At 40.4% G+C, this 10,543-nt stretch overlaps 1 pseudogene; it reads right to left on the bottom strand.

Moving 5' to 3' along the window:
• Positions 1-1,916: 1,916 nt before the first annotated feature.
• LOC100580506 lies at positions 1,917-10,201 on the bottom strand (annotated as a pseudogene).
• Positions 10,202-10,543: the final 342 nt, after the last annotated feature.

Here is a 10,543-nt window from a genome sequence, read left to right as displayed (position 1 = left end):
AAAGCCTAAAATTATATAACTTCTAGAAGAAAATGTAAAAGAAAATCTTTGTGACCCTGGATTTGTCAAAGATAACCCTTAGATATGACACTAAAGCAAGATCCATGAAAAAAAAAATCGACAAATTGAACTTTAACTAAATTTAAAATGTCTGTTCTCAAAAGTCACTGTTAAAAGATTAAAATACAAGCCAAATACTAGAAGAAAATTTGCAAATCATATATCTGATAAAGAATTTGCATGTAGAATACACAAAGAACCCTCAAAACTCAATAATCAAAACCTAATATATTTTAAACAGGCAAAATATTTGAACAGATACTTCACTAAAGAAGATATAAACATAGCAAATAAGCACATGAAATGAGGGTCAACATCATTAGTCATCATGAAAATGCAAATTAAAACTTCAGGTAAATACCACTACATATCTATCAGAATGACTAAAATTAAAATTACCGGCCATACCAAGTATTGGCAAAGATGTGGAAGACATAGAACTCTATACTGCCGGCAGGAATGTAAAAATGGCAGAACTACTGTTAAAAACAGTTTGGCAGTTTCTTAAACATATGAACACATACCTATTATGATCATGCCTAGGGGTAGTTCCAAGAGAAATGGAAACATGTGTCCATATAAAGACTTGTGCCCAAATGTTCATAGCAGCTTCATTTGGAGTAGCAATAAACTGGAAGCAAACCAAACAGCTATCATCAGATTAATGAATAAACAAACTGTGATACAACCATACAATGGGACAGTACTCAACAGTGGAAAAGAATTAACTATTGAAAATGCAACAACATCAATAAATCTCAAAATATTTATGCTGTGTGAAAGACATCACACACACAAAAAAGAAAAAGTACATACTCTGATTCCATTTATATAAAATCCTAGAAAACAGAAACTAATCTATAGTGACAGAAAGCACATCAGCCTGAGGATAGGGAGAGGGCAGGCAAAAGAGATCAGGAAGAAGGGAAGAGATGCAAGAAAACTTTGGGAATGATGAAGATGTTCATTATCTTGATTGTGATGATGAGTTCCCAATTACACACATACATCAAAACTTATCAAATTTTATGCTTTAAATATGTACATTTAAGTTATACCAACTACACCTCAATAAAGCTGTTTTTAAAAGTAAGGCAAGCTACAATTTTAACTTTGCTTCAAAAAATTAAACTAATTTTTTACTTAAAGCAAATAAACTTACAAAAAAAACACTGCCATTTAAGCACTGAGTGTTATAGAACACAAAATTTCACTGAGACACAAACATAAAGCAGAGAAAAATCCAATACTACATATCATTTGTTAGCAAATATAAATCATTTGGGGAAACTCTGGATATTGTACACATCATATTTCACTCTCTACCTTCAGTTCCATCTTGGACATTCTCCGTGTACATTAGTATGCAAAAGACTCCACAGGTCTTGAGGAAGGAAACTTACTTGACTGGCCGAGGCCCCTTTTCCCCAGATAACTGTTAGTATTCCATAGAAGTAGCACCCATGGGTACACTTTAGAAAACAATTTTATAGACTGTAGGTGTTAGCAGACATCAAGTAAGGGCAATAGGCATAGCAAGGAAAAGAGGGATTACTTCCAGCCCTAATATTGTATTAATCTATGACACTCAAATGTTGGACTACTAAGCTAGACCCAAGTCAAGATCAAAATACATGCTAGAAACACTCTCAGATCATTTTAATTACATTTTAAATGCTATAAAAAGGAGGAGGAAATAAAAAGACATAATAAAGCCCAAAGTCAATAGACAGTTTGACTTTGCTTCTTACAGGTATTATCATATTCTATCCTTGATAAATTTCTCTATTATCTTAGCTGTGAATTAACCCCTATGCTTTGCAGACTAAGTTAATCCTTCTGTAAATTTTACATCTTTATGGTTCCATGTCTAAGAGGATAACCATCACCAAGTTAAAAATGCAAGCAATAATTTCTTTTTTTTTAGAATCCCTAAAAGTCATTTTAATTTGCATGATATATTTCTCTCTACTGTTTTGAGAGACAGAGGCTAGCTTTTCATTTTCAAGGATTGATGAACAATCATCCATGAGTTCTTGAAGTTGAATAACAGAAAACCGTACTTGTTTTTCAAATCATTTGGCTACTATAAGAAGATGCTGGTCACAAAACGCACATTCAGTAAACTACAGTCCTATTGGCAACCCTTGGTCTGAGAGTGCAACAGGAATACTTGCTGCTGGCAATCCTGCCATGTTTATAGCCTGTGTGAAACTATCATCCTGGGTGCTTCTTGTTGTATTGTCTTCTTTGATGAATTCCAGGTATGGTACTGCCTCACTCAAGGTGGTGGGAGTTAGCAAGACATGTACTCCAGAATTAAAAGCTTTCACAAAATTATTAGCAATGAGGCATCTCACCTTCTGTGCTTTGATGAAATAATTTTCATAGTTTTTTTTAACAAGAAAAAGTTTCCTGAGAGAATTCTTCCTCTCACCACATCATTGAATCCTTGTCTGGTTGCAGCATACCTGGCTTCAGTGGAAACATCATTGTCACCTCTGTGACCATATCGTAGCCCATCAAATCTTGCCATATTTGATGCCACTTCCAATGTGCACAATACATGGTAACAGACAACTGAATAACTGGTGTAAGGAAGGGATGCTTCAATTACTTTGGCCCTCGCAGACTCAAAGAGATCAGCAGCTTTGGACCAAAGAGATTGTACTTCACTAATAATTATGGTACAAGATATTTTTTTGGAATTCCTATACATAGTTTGTTTACATCTGTCAAACTGGGAAGTATGAATGGTTTAACAGGATCTTGTACTGTGGTAGAATCCTTGAGGTCGTGTCCAGTCAGTACACCCAACACAATTGCTGCATCATCCACACATCTGGTTAAGATTCCTAGCAGATCCATCAAATTCACCAGGGCAATGAGACCATGATGGGAAAGTAAGCCATAGCTTGGTTTGAAACCAGCAGGTTTAATTTTCCTCAGATCTATATTCCTATACTCCTATTATAGTCCATGACACATTGCATTATAACTATTTGTTAATGTATCTGTCTTCTTTGCTCCTGAAGGCAGACACTGTCTTATTCAACACTCAATAAATGTCTTTTAAATTGAATTATCATCATAAATAACGTATTAATGGTTTTCCTCAAAACACACACACACACTCTCTCTCCCTCATACACACACAGAGAGAGGGAGCGGGAGTGGGGAGAGAGAGGGAGAGAGAGACAGAGAGAGAGAGAGAGAGAGAGAGGGAGAGAGAAACTTAGGAGGAGCTATAAGAGAACGTTACAGTTTTACCTCTTGCCTTTTCATGGATTACAACCTAAGACAGATAATAAAGAAAGACATGGATGATCACAGTGAACTTCCATAGGATACACCTGAAAAGAAGGCAGTCAATGAGCAGATAAGATGGTAAATAAACCAGGAATTTTGCCTGCAGCATAACCCAGTACAAAAAAAATTACATTGGCTCATAGACCTAGAAAATTCAAGAAATGTATCTGACTAAAGACACAGCTAAACCCAGGGTTGCAGATTATAGTGCTTGGACATCTAATACCCATTTGAAGCCTAACATGTCAAAAACTTGAGCTTCTTCTAATTGTCCTCCAAAATCCACTCCCCATTGTGCCTTCTGCATCTCAGGAAATGGCAGCTCCATTGCCTCAGTTATTCAGGCCAGGAACCCTAGAGTCAGTCTTGATGCCTCTCTTTCTCTGACTCTCCACATCTAATCCTTCATCATACTGTAGGCTCCACCTTCAAAATACATCCTGAATGCAATCTTCTTACTACATCTCCTAAACCAAATCATCCCTCACCTAAATAATTACAATATCCTCTGCGTTCCTAGGGTCGCTTTTCAACATAGACCAGAAAGACAGTTTAAAGTAAGTCAGATCATGTCTCCTCTTTGCAAAATCCTCCATTGTCTTCTCATCTCACTCCACATAAAAGCCAAAATCCTTACAATGGCCTCCAAGGCCCCAAGCTATAGACTTCCCTCCCCTCGCATCATCACCTCCTCATCTTCCCCTCACCCTGCCCCAGCCATACTGGTCTCCTTGTTCTTCTCTTACTCATACACACTGAGCATGTTCTCATTCTGAGGCCTTTGCATTTGTTCTTCCTTTTGTCCAAATACGCACTTCCTGCAGATGTCTGCATAGCTCACACTCTCATACCCTTCAGACCTTTTTGTAACATCACTTTTTCCGAGAGGCCCTCCCAGCCTGTTCTTTCTAAACCACAACAATCTCCACCACCCAATTCTCTATAGTCCTTCCTCATGGTTTATCTCCACAGCACTTATCAAACATGCTACCTAATGTACTGAATTGTGTTTATTGTCTGTCTCTCCTTGCTAGAATGTAAATTCCTTTCTCCATTGGTAGATACCCATGTGTTCCAGGAAGAGATGGACAGTTGCTCCTTTTCCACTTGTCTGCATTGAACTATGTCACCTGGACCTGAAGTCTTATAGGGTTTCTTATCAAAATACGATTCTTTCTTTCAGCTTTTTCCAGTGTTCCCTTTTCCACTAGTCCTGGAGCCAGGATATAGAACAAGACACCATCCTGTCCCCAACTGGGACCATATAATATCCATCCTCCCTGCTTTCATAACAGAACTCCCGAGTTTCAGCTGGCAGCCTATGTGGCCATGTGCATAAACTCTGAACAACAGAATGTAAGAAGAAATGATGTGAGCCACCTACGAGTTGTACCCCTGAAAAGAAATGTGTAAGTACTTCCCTGACCCTTTCTCTTTTATTTCCCTGTTGCTGGTGAAATAATAAGAATTATCATCTGCCTTAGACTCTGAGGTGGAAGCTCTACATGGAGGACTCCACCTGACACCCTGGCAGCCCTGGACCACCTCCTCCTGTACAGTCATCCAAGGAAGAGAGAAACTTCTATCTCAGTTAAGCCATTATATCTTGAAGTTTATTTGTTATAGCAGCCTGGCTAATATCCTAATACAAAAATTACACTGAGAATGTCTTTCTTGCCTTTGGGTATTTTGGGAGCAAAGGAAAATAACTGGGAGTTGAGGAAAGGGAGTAGAAGAGAAATTAAGAACTACTCAGTTCCGACCCAATTCTGCCACAGAAGGCTGGGACTTCTCACATTGTAAAACATTAGAGCTCCTACTTGTACTGATATGAAATAACCTCAAGAAAAATTGCTGATATGCTATTGTTAGTTAATTTTTAAAGGTTTATATATATGCAAGCATTATAAATGTAGACTATTTCTGGAAGAATACCAACAAATTTCTTAGGTGGCTGCATCTGGAGATGGGGACTGAAGGACAGGAAGACAGCATTGGAGGAAAAGAACTCACTTTTGGATGCTTTCTGAATGTTATTTCACGTGTAACTATTCAAAAATAGTAACATTTAAACCTTAAGAAGTCAACAACCTAAAACTAATTTTTAGAGAGGATTAAAATCTCAGCTATTAACCCTTTATCTCATATGAATGATTTTCACCCTTTTTCAGTGACCATAGCTCACAGTGGCACAATGAGAAAAAAATGTCGCATTTTTGAAGGCCATTGTTATCAAAGGATGTGAAAGCAAACTTCCTTTTGGACACAAGTATGCATAGCTTTCAAATGGCACAAGAAAAATCAGGTCTTTCCTCAATGTATTTTTTTGTTTGTTTCCAGTGGAAGCAGAAATCAGCAGCAGCCTAGCATCCTTGAAACTTCCCTCCTTTCCCCCAACATCATCATCATTTTATAAAGGTCATCCCACAATAAACGGGTTGCCAACTCAGGGTGAAGGCAGCTCCGCCACGGCCCTCATTATGCTGATCTGTGCTGTCTTCCACCCCTCAGCAGCAGCAAAGTCAATATTTCATCTGGGAGCTAAAATTAAGTCATCACCCCTCCTGTGAGCAACACTACTCCTGAAATAAAAATTTTACAACATTAGGTTGGAGGAGGATCACTTAGCATTTGAAAACACTTCCCCTGTGACCTTGAGCTTTTATCACTTGGGAGCCAAAATAAAATCTCTCAGGCAAGATTTATGAATAAATAATTAACCATGAAAATAAAAGCAGCACTGGAAAAGAAGTAGGTCCTTTCCATTTACAGCCAAAGTTGGTGTGTGTGTGTGTGTGTTGTGTGTGTGTGTGTGTGTGTGTGTGACTTTCTCTTTTATGCACACGGTGTTTTCAAGAAAAAAAAATCCAAGATATAAAAGCCTGACCTAACCACAGGAGCTGTAAAACATTTGGACAGATTCTGCATGGCCTGCTTCTTCCATGGGCCTTCCTGGATCCTCAGAAAGTACCCAGGTCACCCAGACACTGAGCAGCAATGACAGCCCTCACTGCTCTCCATCTTCCTGGGGTTGGCTTCTCCCCACCCCACTCGACCCTTCCCAGCAGGAGCAAGGGGTGTTTTCCCAGTGGTCCACCTGCCAGCCAAGGTGGGTCTGAAGGGGAGGCAGCAGGAACTGGGTCCCACAGAGAAGACTCTGGGCTCACACATCCCCCACTCAGAGCAGGGCTCTCTAAAAGCAGTTCACCCAGTGAAACAAAAATGATGACACTGAAGAACACTCAGCTCAATTTCAAGGCAACCAGGAAAAATAATCACAAATTAAGAGAGTTCCCTCCCTCCTTTAAATGCAAACTCAGCATGTGGAGGAGGAACGCAGTCCAGTCTTCGGGTCGAACTGTCACAAGCTCTCTCTGAAGAACTGCACAAGGGAAGTGCTCACCTCCTGGTGAGCTGCCCATCCCAGTTCAAGCAAAGAAAACACTCCCAGCATGAATGAGAGAAATTCAAAGAGAAGAGGCCTTGCTGCCTCCCGGTGAGAAAACCGACTGAGGGGGCAAAGAGCCCAGGGATCTCCCTAGCCTATCCCAGGGCTCACACAGTCCATGAGGAAGCATAAAAGAGTCTTGAACTTCATCCTAACGCTGGAAATCTAAACTTTTTCTTTTTCATCTTCATAGCATCTATTGTTTTTCTTTAGACTGCTCTAACCTGCCTCTCTGCTGACTCATTTTTGTCATGTATTCTCTGAAGAAAGATAATAGACCAAATTATTCTGAAGCACAACTTCCTGTTAAAAGTCAGAAAAAAGAACTTGCCCATCCTCCTGCTCTGTAGCAGGCGCTCCTCCACAGGGTGATCGGGAGGCAGGCCAAGCCTGCAGGCTGGTGGAGAGCCCTGTGCCTGCAGATAAAAGGGGCAGAAACACTCCTCCCATCAAAAGAAGTCAAATGAAGGTTAATCTTTTACATCCCCAATCTTCCCTTCAGAAAGGAGGTTAATTTTAAGAATGCCTCTAGCACTTGAGTAATCCCTAAGGGTTCTTCTGTCTTCGAGATTCCAGGATTCCCAAGCTTCCTACTTTGCTCAGGAGGTCTTTGGTGACTCTGCATTTCCATGACATTTCCTAACATTAAGTTCCACCCTGAAGAACCTTATGAGATAGTATTAACAAAAGCACTTTGTAAACCCTAATGCATACTACTAATGGCAGTTTGCTCGTCCAAAAAACTGCTCACTTCTGTTTCCCTATATTCCAGAAAAACTTCAGCTGCTATTTACCTTTTTCTTAAATCAAGTTGTTTATTTGATTCTTGCCTTCAATATTTTTAAGCAGCTCCGTTGAGGTATAATTGGCAAAGAACAAACTGCAAATATTTTAATTATACAATTTGGTAAGTTTTAATAAATATAAACACCATGAACAATCTCTATAATCAAGATAATAAACATATTCATCATCCTTAAAAGTTTTCCCAGGACCTTCTTACAACAATTTAAGAGCAAAATAACATTGTTTCCCACCCTAGACCTAACCGTAATTAGCTGTGTGATCTTGAACCTGTTTGCAAGTGTTCATCTTTTCACCTGTTCAAGGAGAGAATTGTATCAGATGATCTTCCTAGTCCTCCAAGACAAAGCCTTCTATGAATCTAGGCTTGAAACCAACCTTCAAGGACGGAGATCACCCATGAATTTCCTCGTTGTTCTTTCTGGCCACAAAATTTATTCTCAAGCTATGGCACTCATGATGATACACATGGCATCATAATATTTATTTTTGTTTCTAAGTAGTTCTACACTGTTGTCTCTATAACAGGACCAGTTTCATGGGCCAGTGACCTGTGCAGCCACACAGGGCCCCACCCTCAGAAGGGCCAGGCTGTTGAAGTTCAGTGCTCTGCAGTTGCCATCTTGAAGTCCTTAATAATTTTGTCTTTGAATTTGTGGTTAGTAAATGAAGTCTGATGAGACCATGGAGCTTCAGGCTTGGAACTTTGACTCACATATGCTCCTATGTCCCACCATCTCCCTACCTGCTTGCCTTTTCGGACAGGCTCTCGGCAGTCTACTTCCCAACCCCTGGTGTCCAGGCTGACCTCCTCATTCCTGACCCCATCCCACAACCACTACCACTGTCCACCTAGGGTGGAGACCAAGTTGCACTGACAGGAAGAAGACTGCATTCTACTGTCATTCTTTACCCCAAGGAGAGAGAGGATCAGGGTTAGACACTCACCCCGTGGCATCTTGGGACAGGACAAGACAGCATCCATCCTGCACCAGGCTGACAGTACCACTACACGTTTGGTGGGTGACCAGTGGGGAGGGATGTATCATCTACCTCAGTCTAGGTACCAAGAGCATCCAGGCAGGGGTTAGAATAGACAGCCAGCATGTAGGAAGGGGAGATTGACTTTGCCATCCCATCCAGCCCCACATTTTTATTTTGCACTGGGATCCACAATGTATGTGCTTTTTTAAAGCACATTATGAATATAAATTGCCTGTTGCAGACCAGGAATCAACAAGACAGCCTCCCATCTGTGCCCTTTCAAGAGGTCATGCAGGAAATAACATTGCATAGTGCTAAAAGCAATGAGTATTTGATGATCCTCTGGTCCTTGGTCATCCTGTCACTCAGGGACAGGCAAAGACAGGTGAAGAATCTCCAGCTGGTTTAAAGAAAAGTGTGAAATGGTGTTAGCCAAGCTGGAGCTGAGCTATAGCAAACTCCAGGCTGGATCCTGCCTCTAAATTGCATCTAAGTATATGCTAAGCCTAACTGGTCTGCTCTCAAATGGGGACTCTGCCCCTCCTCTCTGGATAACTCTCCCACCACCTCACTGCTGCCTGAGATGGCTTGGCTTTAAAAGAAAATAGCACCTGTATTAGTTTACTAGGGCTGCCATAGTAAAGCACCACAAACTGGGAAGCTTAGAACAGCAGAGCTTAATTGTCTCACAGTTCTAGAGGCTAAAAGTCCAAGATCAAGGTGTCAGCAAGACTGGTTCTGTCTAAGGATTGTGAGGGAGAATCTGTTCCATGCCTCTCTCCTAGCTTCTGGTGGTCTGCCTGCAAACTTTGTCATTCCTTGGATTTTAGGTGCAACACACTGATCTCTACCTTGATATTGACATAGTGCTGTTCTTCTTCTTATAAGATTTTCCCCTTTTATAGAAGCAAAAGTCCTGTTGGATTAGGCATCCACCCTACCCCAGTATGACCTTATTCTAACTAACTAATTATACCTGCAATGACCTTATTTCCAAATAAGGTCACATTCTGAGTTGTTACAGGTTAGGACTACAACATACATTTTGAGATGACACAATTCAACCCATAACAGGAGCCCTGAGTAGACCATCAGAGACAATGTTTCAACAACAATTACTCCTGGGAGAGGAAGCACATTGGCTGGCTCAAAATTCACACTAAGAGTGGGCAAGTTCTGGAGAGGAGAAAAAGCAAAACCTAAGGTCGTTTGGCTTTACAACACAGTTGGGGTATAGAAGAAAAAGTTGGAGGGAGAGAGAAGAAAGGGGAATAAAGTATCCTCACAGAATACAGGCATAAAGAATGTAAAAAAGAGTGACTAAGCCCAAGGACAGGCTTTACTGGCTCTGGAAAAGGCTCAGTCCTGAGGCTGGAGCATAGTTACCGTTCTTAAAAGGTTGCCTATCCCCACTGTGTAACTTTACTGTCATTTTCCTCATGTGGAAACTTAAACCAACACACACACACACCCAACACATGCATGCACACATATATGTGCACACATACCTACTGTCCTCTCTAATAATGTTCCCTTTGCTGCCACAAAGGCCTGTTTCTCTTCCAAAGTGAGTTCTTCCAGAAACTGCTCCTTCATCTCCAACTATGCCCAGAAGAATCAATACTTCTTAAATGTATTAAGCAAAATCCTGCAGCATCTGCAGACCTGGATATCAGAATCCTGCTAAGAAGGAAGAAAATAAGTTGCAATTGCTGCACCTTTCAGAAAAATAGTCATCAATTTAAAGCTTCTTTGAATATACTCCAGCATATTATAATGTACATACAAAATGACAGGTGGGTATTTTAAGTCCTATTAGGAGCCCCTAAATAAGTTATCACCAGTCAATCCCAGCACCTATAATCTCTTCTACAATCTTGCTTTTGTAAACAACATGCTATGGTGTCAGCTGTCTGTAATCAGAAGACAAGGTAATTA

This window comes from Nomascus leucogenys, chromosome 5, assembly GCF_006542625.1.
Source record: "Nomascus leucogenys isolate Asia chromosome 5, Asia_NLE_v1, whole genome shotgun sequence".
NCBI lineage: Eukaryota > Metazoa > Chordata > Mammalia > Primates > Hylobatidae > Nomascus > Nomascus leucogenys.
This window is presented reverse-complemented; position numbering and strand designations above follow the sequence as displayed.